Raw genomic sequence first — 11108 nt, forward strand, 5'->3', positions numbered from 1 at the left:
AATCCCTACTGAACATTACACATAAAAATTAACTCAAAATAGGTAAAATACCTAATGGTAAAAGATAAAACTACAAAACCTACATAACATACATGGGAGAAAATCTTTGTGACTTTGGGGTAGGCAAGGATTTCTTAGGTAGGAAAGAAAAAGCAAAAACCACAAAAGAAAAAATTGATAGGGACTTCCTTGGTGGTGCAGTGGTTAGAATCTGCCTGCCAATGCAGGGGACATGGGTTCAATCCCTGGTCCGGGAAGATCCCACGTCATGGAGCAACTAAGCCCGTGTGCCAAAACTACTGAAGCCTGCACACCCTAGAGCCCACACGCCACAACTACTGAGCCCATGCACCGCAACTACTGAAGCCTATGTGCTCTAGGGCCTGCATGCCTCAACTACTGAGCCCACATACTGCAACTACTGAAGACCGCATGCCTAGAGCCCATGCTCCACAACAAGAAGCCACCGCAATGAGAAGTCCGCACACCACAACGAAGAGTAGCCCCCACTCGCCACAACTAGAGAAAGCCTGTGCACAGCAATGAAGACCCAATACAGCCAAAAAAAAAAAAAAAATGATAACTTGGTCTTTGTATTAGTCTGCTAGGCCTTCCACAACAGAATACCACAGACTGGGTGGCTGAAACATCAGGAATTGGTATTCTCACAGTTCTGAAGACTAGGAGTCTAAGATCAAGGTGCCAGCAGGCTGGTTTTTACTGAGGCCTCTCTCCTTGGCTTGCAGATGGCTGCCTTTTCACTGCGTCCTCACATGACCTTCTCTCTATATCTGAGCATCTCTATGTCTCTTCCTCTTCCTATAAGGACACCAGCTCTATTGGATTAGGGCCCCACCCTTATTATATAATTTAACCTTAATTACTACTTTAAAGGTCCTATCTCCAAACACAGCCACTTGGGGCTTAGGGCTTCAGCATATGAATTTCATGGGGAACACAATTCAGTTCATAATGATCTTTATCAAAATTAAAAACTTCTGCTCTTTGAAAATTTCTTAAATAAATGAAAAGACAGGCCACAGGCTGGGGTAAAATATTCACTTCACATACATCTGACAAAGGACTTATATCCTGAATCTGTGAAGAACCCTTAGAATTCTACAATAACAGAAAGACCAACTAAAAATGTTCAGTAGGTTAGAAAAGACACTTCACCAAAGATGATGTATTAATGGCCAATAAGCATGTGAAAAGATGCCCAACATCATTAGCCACCAGGAAAATGAAAATTAAAAACCACAATGAGATATAACTATATACCCACACCTACCCATTAAAAAACTGACAATTCTAACAATTGGAAGGATGTGGAGCATTGTTGGTGATAGTGTAAAATGACATAATCCTTTCAGAAAATTTTGACAGTTTTATTAAGCAGACATTTATCATATGACCCAGCAATTCTGTTCCTAGGCATTTACCCAAGAGATATGAAAACATATGTCCATGAAAGACTCATACAGAAATGTTTGTTAGCAGCTTAATAAAAGCCAAAAACTAAATATAACCAAAATGTCCATAAACTAGTGAGTGGATAAATTGTGGGACATACATATAATGGAATATTACTCACAGTAAAAGGGAATGGCTATTGATACATGCAACCACATAGATGAATCTCAAAATAATTGTGCTGTGTGAAAGAAGCCAGGTACAAAAGAAAACATATTTAGGATTCCACACGTTTGAAACTCTAGAAATTCTAGAAACAACAAATCTATGCTATAGGGACAAAAAGCTGATCAGTGGTTGCCTGGGGCTGGTTGTCAATCACTCTGATTGGAAGATGGCACAAGCATACTTTTGGGGGTGAAGAAAGTTTTTTTTTTTTTTTGGCTAGGAAAACTTTATTATGCTCCACATGTCCAGGGAGCTCATACATGCACATGCACACTCACACAGGCACACACAGCTAATACTGCTCACGGCATTGGCCATGGGCACAGAGTGGCCCTTGAGTTGGGAAGAGGCCCAGAATTCTGCTCTGGTTCCTCCTCACCACAGTCTCCTGCACTGCAGGCTGGGGCCCAGATAGGTATCGTGGAAGCAGCACCTTCACACTTCCAGGCCAGGATCCTCGCTCAGTCCTAGTGCCTGTACCAGGTCCTCTGCGAGCCCACTCTTCAACATCCGTCTCAAAGACTTGAGGTTGCCACGGGAACGCTTGCCTTCCAGAGCAGCTAAGGCACGAGGACTGCTCTTGGTCACTGACTGCACCAGCAGGTCCATGATCGCATCTGAAGTGTCACTGGGTAAACTGGAGCCTGGAGGTTCTTCTCGGGGTACAGTGCAGGGCCCCACTGCTGTGGGCATGACTGGGGAGCTGCTCTGGACCATGCCTGAGGGAGCCAGCCAGATAGGGAGGTCAGGCCAAAGTGTTGTTTTGATGTTGTTTACATGGATTTATACATTTGTTAAAACTCTTTGCACTGTACACTTTAAATGGGTTCATTCTACTATATACACACATATACACATGTATATATAAATGTATATATACATGTATATATAAATAATACCTCAATAAAGTTGATTAAAATAATTTTTAAAATCCAGCAAATTTGACTCTCTACCCAGCAGCCCAACATAACCAATGTTGACAATTTCAATCTTCATGGATTGCAGTTTCTGTGCCGGAGACAGATGTAAATAAGGCTAAATTTGATACAGGAGTTTGGAGATTTTCATTGAGTGAACAAGTAACAGAAATCACACTTCTAATTTTAAACAAATAAAAAATATTTTCCCCAAACTCTGTCAAGAGTTGAGTTACTGGGACTTCCCCAGTGGCGCAGTGGTTAAGAGTCCACCTGCCAATGTAGGGGACACGGGTGCGAGCCCTGGTCTGGGAAGATCCCACATGCCACGGAGCAACTGAGCCTGTGCACCACAACTACTGAGCCTGCGCTCTGGAGCCCGCGAGCCACAACTACCGAGTCCTCATGTCATAACTACTGAGCCCTCATGCTACAACTACTGAAGCCCGCACGCCTAGAGCCCATGCCCTGCAACAAGAGAAGCCACCACGATGAGAAGCCTGCGCATCATGACGAAGTGTAGCCCCCGCTCGCCACAACTAGAGAAAGCCTGTGTGCAGCAACGAAGACTCAATGCAACAAACAAACAAACAAACAAATAAATGAGTTGAGTTACTCCCAGCTTGGTAACTCATAAAGCCTTGTTGAATCCTCCTGTGACTCAGAATGAGGGGACGCTATCCTTTTCCAAATTTTGACAAGCTCACCAGTAATCTGTTTCAAAACATCTGTAGTCCTTCCTGAATTTTTCAGCAATGTTTCACTGCTCTTTTCTTTTCAAATGCTTCAGAATTGACTTTGAAAATAAAGGTTGTATTTTCCCCACTCCTCAAATTTTGAATGACTTATTTCAGAAATGGCTTCAATTTATATGCCTGTCACTTTAGACCATAACAGTCCCCATTAACTGTTAAATGATGTCAGTTTGCTTTACTTTTCGGTTTTAGTGGGGATTTTTTGCTGGGTTTGCTGCCTGTCTGAGAGGGGCAGATTTGTCTGATTTAGTTATACCCAGATGTGCCTAAATAAAAGACAGAGGAGAACAAGATACTGAGTCAGAGTTTCAGTTAATTTATGTTGTGTTTCTCATAAATTCCTGTGGGTTTCTTTTGGCACCAAAATTTATTATTCTCTGTTCCTTTTAAAATACAATCTGATGCAATAGTTAAGGACCAGTGTCAGGCTGGGAGCCTCTACCTCTGATCAGCTGCTGCCACACAATATAAATCAATTCAGCAAGCATTCCCAGAGCATCTGCTGTGCACTCAAATCTTTGGTGAGCCCGATGGAATATTAAGAAGAAGTTCTGGCTTCAGGGAGCCTACAACAAAAAAGAAGCACGAATGGCTGCTAAGCTTCGAGCTCGGATAACTAAATTTTACTTAAGATTCCTCTGTTTAATTAGCAACATTCATTCAAGGATTCATTTAACTTCTTTGCTAAATGAATTTTAATGAGATTCCACATCATGATTTTCAAAATAGGAAAAAAAATCTTTCTATTTATAGGATTGGGGTGGGTTTCAAAGAAGATAATGCTTAGGTTGTCAGTTTATAAAATATAAATGCAATAAAATTGTGAAGTTCATTTATTAGAATGTGATTGGGGAGATAAGCCTAGACAACTCAGCAAAAAGTGTATGAAAGTATGATTTATTTGTTTATGCCCTCATAGAACAGCAAAAAGGGATCAGGGTAAACAATAGTTTCAATTAACTTGAAAATTATTAAAACAAGATTTTAAAAGATGAAAAGGTAGGGATCCACTTTGGGCTATGATGGAATAGCTTGTGTCAGATTACAGTTTTCATTGAGATCAACTGGAAAAGCTGGATAAATTTTTTAAAAAAATCTCTTTGAACCACTGTAGGACTCCCAAGGCAGTCACTATTCAAGGGGCCAAGATTTTGGAGAAAAAAAGAAAGCCCTTTGAAAGATATGACCATTTGTTCATCACTTTTCCCCTTGGGATGTCTGGTATAGGGTGAGAAGCTGAGGGGCCTGGCAGAGGTTACCCACAAAGAAGCAGAGAAGCCAGCAGAGTTTAGGCTATTTCACAGAGCAGAAAAATAAAAGCCACAGTTCTAGGCTTCCAAGGCAGCCAGGATTTGAGGAGTCAGATCTAAGAGACAATGGAGGCACAGAGAAGTGAGCCTGGCAGTTGGCATTTTTCTCCTTGAGATATTTGCCAAGTCTTAGCTATGTAGGGTAAGGAGCTAAGAAGCCAAGCAAAAGGTGGCTGAAAAGTTCCATGGTCCCTGGGAGGCAAAAATCTGAATTTAGGGTTTTCCAAGGATGAAGGACCCAAGAATTACCCCAGGTTCTCAGCTGGGACCCATGGAGGGCTACTGTCTGAAAGATTAACCAGAGGAAGACTGACTCTTAGAAAGACTGAAACCAGGCCTCAGGTCATTCAGCCTTTGATTGAACTGAAGTAGACCAGTGGCCCCTACTCTAGCTGCTTGCCACAGGACAGGGTGAATCCTCTACAGAAGAAGGTGACATCATCCAAAGCCTCCACAAATTTAAATATAAGCTTACCAGTATTCAATCAAAAATACTAGGTGTACCAAGTCACAGGGCCAAGAGAAGAAACAGACAAGAAAAACGGACAGGAAAAACAAACCCACAGAGAGCCTAGATATTAGAGTTATGAGATCCTAACTTTCAAATAACTCTGATTAATGTTCAGAAAAAGAAAGAACAGGATGGAGAATTTTAGTTGAGAACTATAATCTATATTTAAAAATCAAACAAATTCTAAAACTGAAAAATTATGTAATTCATGGTATTAAGAATTCAAAAGATGATGCAATAGTAGATTGAAACAGCTGAAGAGGATTAGTTAAATTGTACTGAAGTCATTAGAAAATATCCAGTCTGAAGTCCAAAACAAATAAACAAAAATACTGAAAACAAGACACATATGGGATATGGTGGAATGTTTAAATATACATCCAAATATGCATATAATTGAAGCCCTGGAAGGGGAAAGAGAGAAGAATAGAGAAGTAGTGGTATTTAAAGAAATAATGACCAAGAATGTTCCAACAATGACAAGACATCAAGCTAGAGATTTAGGAAGTGCTAAACTTCCAAGCAGGATAAATACGAAGAAAATCACACCTAGGAACATCATAGTGAATCTCTAAACACCAAAGAAAAAGAGAATATTCTTAAAAGTGCTTGGAGAAAAAGATGCATACCTTCAAAAGCAGAATAGTAAGATGAAAACCAGAAAAAAATGCAATGATTTCTTCAAACTGCTAAAATAATAATAATAAAACCTAGAATTCTATACCCAGTGGAAAAAATCTTCCAAAAGTGTAGGCAAAATAAAGTTATTTCTACACAGACAAGAACCAAGAGAATTCAGCACCAGTAGACCAGCACTAAAAATACCACTACAGTGTGTTCTTCAGGCAGAAGTAAAATGATCCCAGATGGGGAAAAAAGGACATGTAGGAAGGAATGAAGAACAACAGAAAGGGTAAATGTGTGGATAAGTCTAAATGAATATCGACATAAGATAATGTAATATGAAGTTTCACATACATATAGACTTGCAGTGCATGACAATAACACAAAAAGGAGTAAATGGAGTTTGTGTTCTAAGCGTCTAGCACTGCCTAAGAATTTACAAAAGGACTACTTTCTATTAGACTCTAATAAGTTAAATAATCTAAGGCAATCTCAAGTAATAGTAAAAGAATGTCAAACTGACAAGATAATGGGTAAATGGAATAATGAAATGTATTTTATTATTGCAAAAGAAAAGGAACATAAAACAGGTAGGAAAAATAGAAAACAAATAGTAAGGATGGAAAATATACAACCAAATGTGTCAGCCAAATAATGAAATACTCCAATTAAACGTAAAAATGGAAAATACTGAAAAGAAGTAAGAGATATACGGGGCATGGAATAAATACTCCATTTAAAAGACATAGATTTTCGGACTAGATTTTTTAAAAATACATGTGTCTTACAAGAGACTCACCTTAAATATTAAGTTGAAACATATGAAAAGGCCAATATTCAACCATTTTTTGACTTACAAAAATGGCAGTTTCATATGGTTCAACCTAAAATGAGGGCACAGTGAAGCTGAAGGGACAGAAAAAAATATACTATGCAAACAGTGGCCAAGAGAAAGTAGAGATTAAGGTAAGAAGCATTTCTATCATCAGAGAGATATTCTATAATGATTAAAGTGCCAATCCATCAAGATGACTCAACTATCCTAAATTCTTATGAACCTAATGGCATAGCTTCAAAATATGTAAAGCAAAAATTAACAGAACTCACAGGAAAAATAGACAAAAATCACAATCATAAGAAGAGGCTCTAATATATCTCTTTGTAACTGATGAAACAAGTAACAACAACAAAAAATCTGTAAGGATATAGATCTGAACAACGCAATTGACTAAATTCACCTAATTGGCATACACAGAACCTGCACATAACATCAACAGAAAACAAATTAATTTCAAGTGTACCTGAAACATGTACCAACACTGACCACATGCTAGACCATAAAGCAAATCTCAACAAATTTCAAGTGGTAGAAATGATTCAAAGTATATTCTTTGACTGTAGTGGACTAAATAAAAAAATCAATTAAAAAAAAGATAACTGGAAAACTCCCAGATGTTTGAAAATTCATCATTATGCTTCATATAATACATGGACCAAAAAAATCACAATAGAAATTAGAAAGTAGTGTGAACTGAATAATATGATAAATATGACCTACCAAAACTTATAAAGCTAAAGCTGTACTTAGAGGAAAGTTTATAACCTTAAATGCCTATATTAGAAGAAAAGCTGAAAATCATTTATGTAAGTATCCATCTCAAGAAATTATAAAATGAGTAACAAATTATAGCTAAAGGAAATAGAAGGAAATAATAGATATAAAAGCAGATATTAGTGAAATAGAATATAAACAATAAAAGAATATCAACAAAGTTTGTTGTTGGAAAGACTAATGAAATTGATAAACCTCTAGAAAGACTAATCAAGGAACAAAAGAGAGAGGGCACAAATTACCAAATCAGTAATGAAAGGATAAATATTCATAATGAATTAATATAGGCCACACTGCAGAGTGATTAAGAGTACAGCCTGTAAAACCCGACTGCCTAGGTTTTTGGGGTTTAAATAGAATTAATATTATTCACAATAGCCAAGATATGGAAACAACCTAAGTGTCCATCAAATGGATGAATGAATAAAGATGTGGTACATATATACATACAATGGAATGTTATTCAGCCATGAGGAAGAAGGACCTACCTAACATTGGAAACCTATTTACCGTTTGCAACAACGTGGATGCACCTTGAAGGTATTATGCTAAGTGAAATAAGTGACACAGAGAATGATATCTACTGTATGATATCACTTACATGTGGAATCTGAAAAAGCCAAACTCATAGAAACAGACTAGAATGGTTACTAGGAGTAGGTGGCAGGGGAAAGTAGGAGATGGTGATCAAATGTACAAACTTCTAGTTATAAGAGGAGTAAGTTCTGGGGCTCTAATGTACAGCATGCTGACTAAAGTTAACAATAGTGTGTTGTATATTTGAAAGTTGCTAAGAGAGTGGATCTCAAATGTTCTCACCACAAAAAAGAAATGGTAATTACGTGGTATGATGCAGGTGTTAGCTATGTTGGTAATCATTTTGCAATATATAAATGTATCAAATCAACAAGTTGTACACCTTAAACTTATACATTATATGTCAAATATATCTCAATGAAGCTAGAAACTTAAATTAAATTAAATTAACAACGTAGAATTAACCCATCCGATGGTTTTGGAAGATCCATGGCCGTTGTCTTTTCAAATATGGCTTTTGCTCCATTTCCTCCTTCTGGGACTCTAACCACACACGTTTATGGATGTGTGCTTCTGTGCATTTGCACACTTTCTGAAGTCGGATCTCCTGGGCCCTTGTCTGTCCTGGACACATTCTCTGCAAGCTACTGGGACTGGGTTCTCCTGCAGCGCCCTCTGCAGGATACTTTAGTCCTGGAGTGAGGTGGGGGAGGGGACAGGCACAGCAGAAGTGGCCCTGCAGCAGTGGTCCTGTGCACATGCATGATGAACGGCCCGGTCAGGGGCTCCCCAAATGAGAGGGGCTCGCTGGCACCCTGTGTGTTCTCTCTGCCTTTGGTCCTGTACGTGCAGGATTGGGCTGGAGCTGGACAGCCTGGGTGTGCTGTCTGAAATCAGTGACCAGAGAGCACAGGCCCTGCCCAGGCTCCTGCTAGACTGCGGGTCATCCCAGGGCGCTGAATGAGGGACCTTACACATCTGGCTTGCTCTGTGTCTACACAGGCCCCTTGACCTCTCAGTGTTTACAGTTATGAAGAGAAGCCCTTTCTTTCCTTCAGCCAGGGCACCGCCACCCACCCGCCCCGCTTCATCAGAAAGCAGAAAAGGTCATCACAGGGTTACCAGGGAGCCCCTGGGAAGCCCTCGGGTGGAGAGCAGCCCAAAGTGTGTTTCTCCAGCTGCAGCTGAAGCACATGCCCAGATGGTCCCAATTCTAGCAGCAAGACTGTGGCGCTGCTGATTGAACTCACCACAGAAATAAAGGCCTGGCCGCTGCTTCCTGGGAGCAAGGGGAGAAGAGGCCAAAGGCAAGAGGAGAGACCAGAGATGGGGGAGAAGAAAAAAACAACAACAGCAAGGAAACCGGGAGGGAGCAGCAAATGGAGGGTGGGTGGGAATGGGCAAGACAGAGGGGAGGGAACAAGGCCAGGGGAGGAGAGAAGCGGCAGAGGGGAAACGGAGGAGGGCTGAGAGGAGCGTGTCCCTAGGTCACTGCCACCCACACCTTTCACGTGATGGCTAAGACGATTTGCATTTTACCAAGGATAGAGCCTAAAATCCTAAAGCATGAAGCACGAGTGGTGGGATTCAGGCACAAGAATCTCAAGTGCCAGAGATGGCCCTTGATCTCGGAGGCCCCTTACTTCCCTTCCTAGGTTTAGGATTCATCCCAGGAAACTGCAGCCTAATGCTGGCAACTGAAAGCCGGAAATGGGAGAAACTTTTCCTGCGTTTTCAAAAAGCATCTGCTCTTTGGAAACACATTTCAGTGAGACACTTGAAAACCAGAATCATTCTCAAAGAATAAAACTGCCTCCCTCCAAGCCCGTGTTCTAGATCACAGAAGCTTCTCTGTTACCCTGGGATTGTGTGTTCAGCCTCCCCATGGCTTTGGGAAGACCCAGGAAGTATGAGGAATGTCATTTCAAAGCCGGGACAGCCAGATTATGGTTTGGCTGCTTGGCCCTTCTGGGAATGGGGATTCAGGGCAAAGGAATCTGCCTTAATGGTTTTTCCAAAGGCCCAGTTCTGTGCTTTCGTGATTGTGGCTCTTGGAGGCTCCCTTTACCTCTGCCCGGCCCTTAGCCAGGACCATCTCCTCCCTGGGCCCTCAGACTCTGAAACCGAAGGCGGCTTGTGGCCTGAGAGACTGGCCCTCAGCTGTCTGAGAGATGGATGGAGAGGGCGGTCTGTCCTTTGCGGAGAGGAGGAGAAGTGCTACCAGCTGCAAAACAGAACATGCGAGCCAGGCCACCGCTGGCAGGGGAGGGTGCTTTCCAAGTGGAAAGCGGTGAGAAATATGTTGGAATCTGCCTCCAGAGTCATGGAATTTTCTTTTTTTAATGTCCTTTTCAAACACATACTTTGAAAAACTATTTAAAGGCGGGGGAAATTAATTAGGGCCCTTTGTGCTGGATCCCCTTCCCCAGAGTTCCTCTAGCAAGAGAAGTAAAAATAGAACCTGTGAGGGGTTGCAAATGTACTGCAAACAAAGATCATATTTAAGAGCCCAACGAAGCATGACTGTACAAATAGGAAGAAAGGAGCGAATTATTTCCATCGCTGCAGAGGGAGACGGTGGCAGTCTTCTCGGGGTCGTTGGGAACAGCCTGAAAACTGGAAAAGCCCTAGGAGGCTGGGAGGAAAGGCCTTGCCAAGAGACAGCCCCGGCTTGTGTCCCTCAGATAATCACCACTTTTGTCCCAGCTCTATTACTGAGGAGGACTGAGGAAATCAGGAAGAAGTAGAGAAAAGCAGAGTTTGGAGGATATTAAAAATCTCTTCCACTTACGGAACAATTCGACCTTTTAAATATATTCTTCCATTCATTTCATCCTCAAGTGCCCCCCAAAAACGTAGACATGGTGGGAGTTTTCATTTTCTCCCAATGAGAATGCTTGGCGAGTCCAAAGTAATGCAAAAGTGTTTCTGGCAGGCCACGTAAGGTGGGGAGTCAGATGTATGACTCCCAGGCTGGCCAGGTTTCAGTGCAGCACAGCAGTGAGGAGTGCAGGCTTGCAGCCAGGGAGGCCTGGGAGTGAGGCTCAGTCCAACCACTCTCCTGCAAGTCACTCCCACACTTGGAGCCTCAGCTTCCTCTTCTCTCCTGGGAACATTCTCTCCTGGGAGCATTCAGCCTGAGCAGACCCCCCACACACACTTTTAAAGGCTGTCATGATGATGAAAGGAAAGGAGGTATCT

General features: G+C 41.4%; 1 long non-coding RNA gene across 1 annotated transcript in view; it reads right to left on the reverse strand.

Annotated features, from left to right (window-relative positions):
- The window catches only part of LOC132487503 (uncharacterized), a 28462-nt gene extending 17556 nt beyond the window's left edge, over positions 1-10906 (reverse strand). Inside the window, exon 1 of the long non-coding RNA XR_009531647.1 lies at positions 10699-10906. This is a non-coding gene — a long non-coding RNA (uncharacterized LOC132487503). The remainder of the gene's footprint in view (positions 1-10698) is intronic.
- Between the last annotated feature and the right edge of the window lie 202 nt (positions 10907-11108).

This window comes from Mesoplodon densirostris, chromosome 4, assembly GCF_025265405.1.
Source record: "Mesoplodon densirostris isolate mMesDen1 chromosome 4, mMesDen1 primary haplotype, whole genome shotgun sequence".
In the NCBI taxonomy this organism is placed as follows: Eukaryota; Metazoa; Chordata; class Mammalia; order Artiodactyla; family Ziphiidae; genus Mesoplodon; species Mesoplodon densirostris.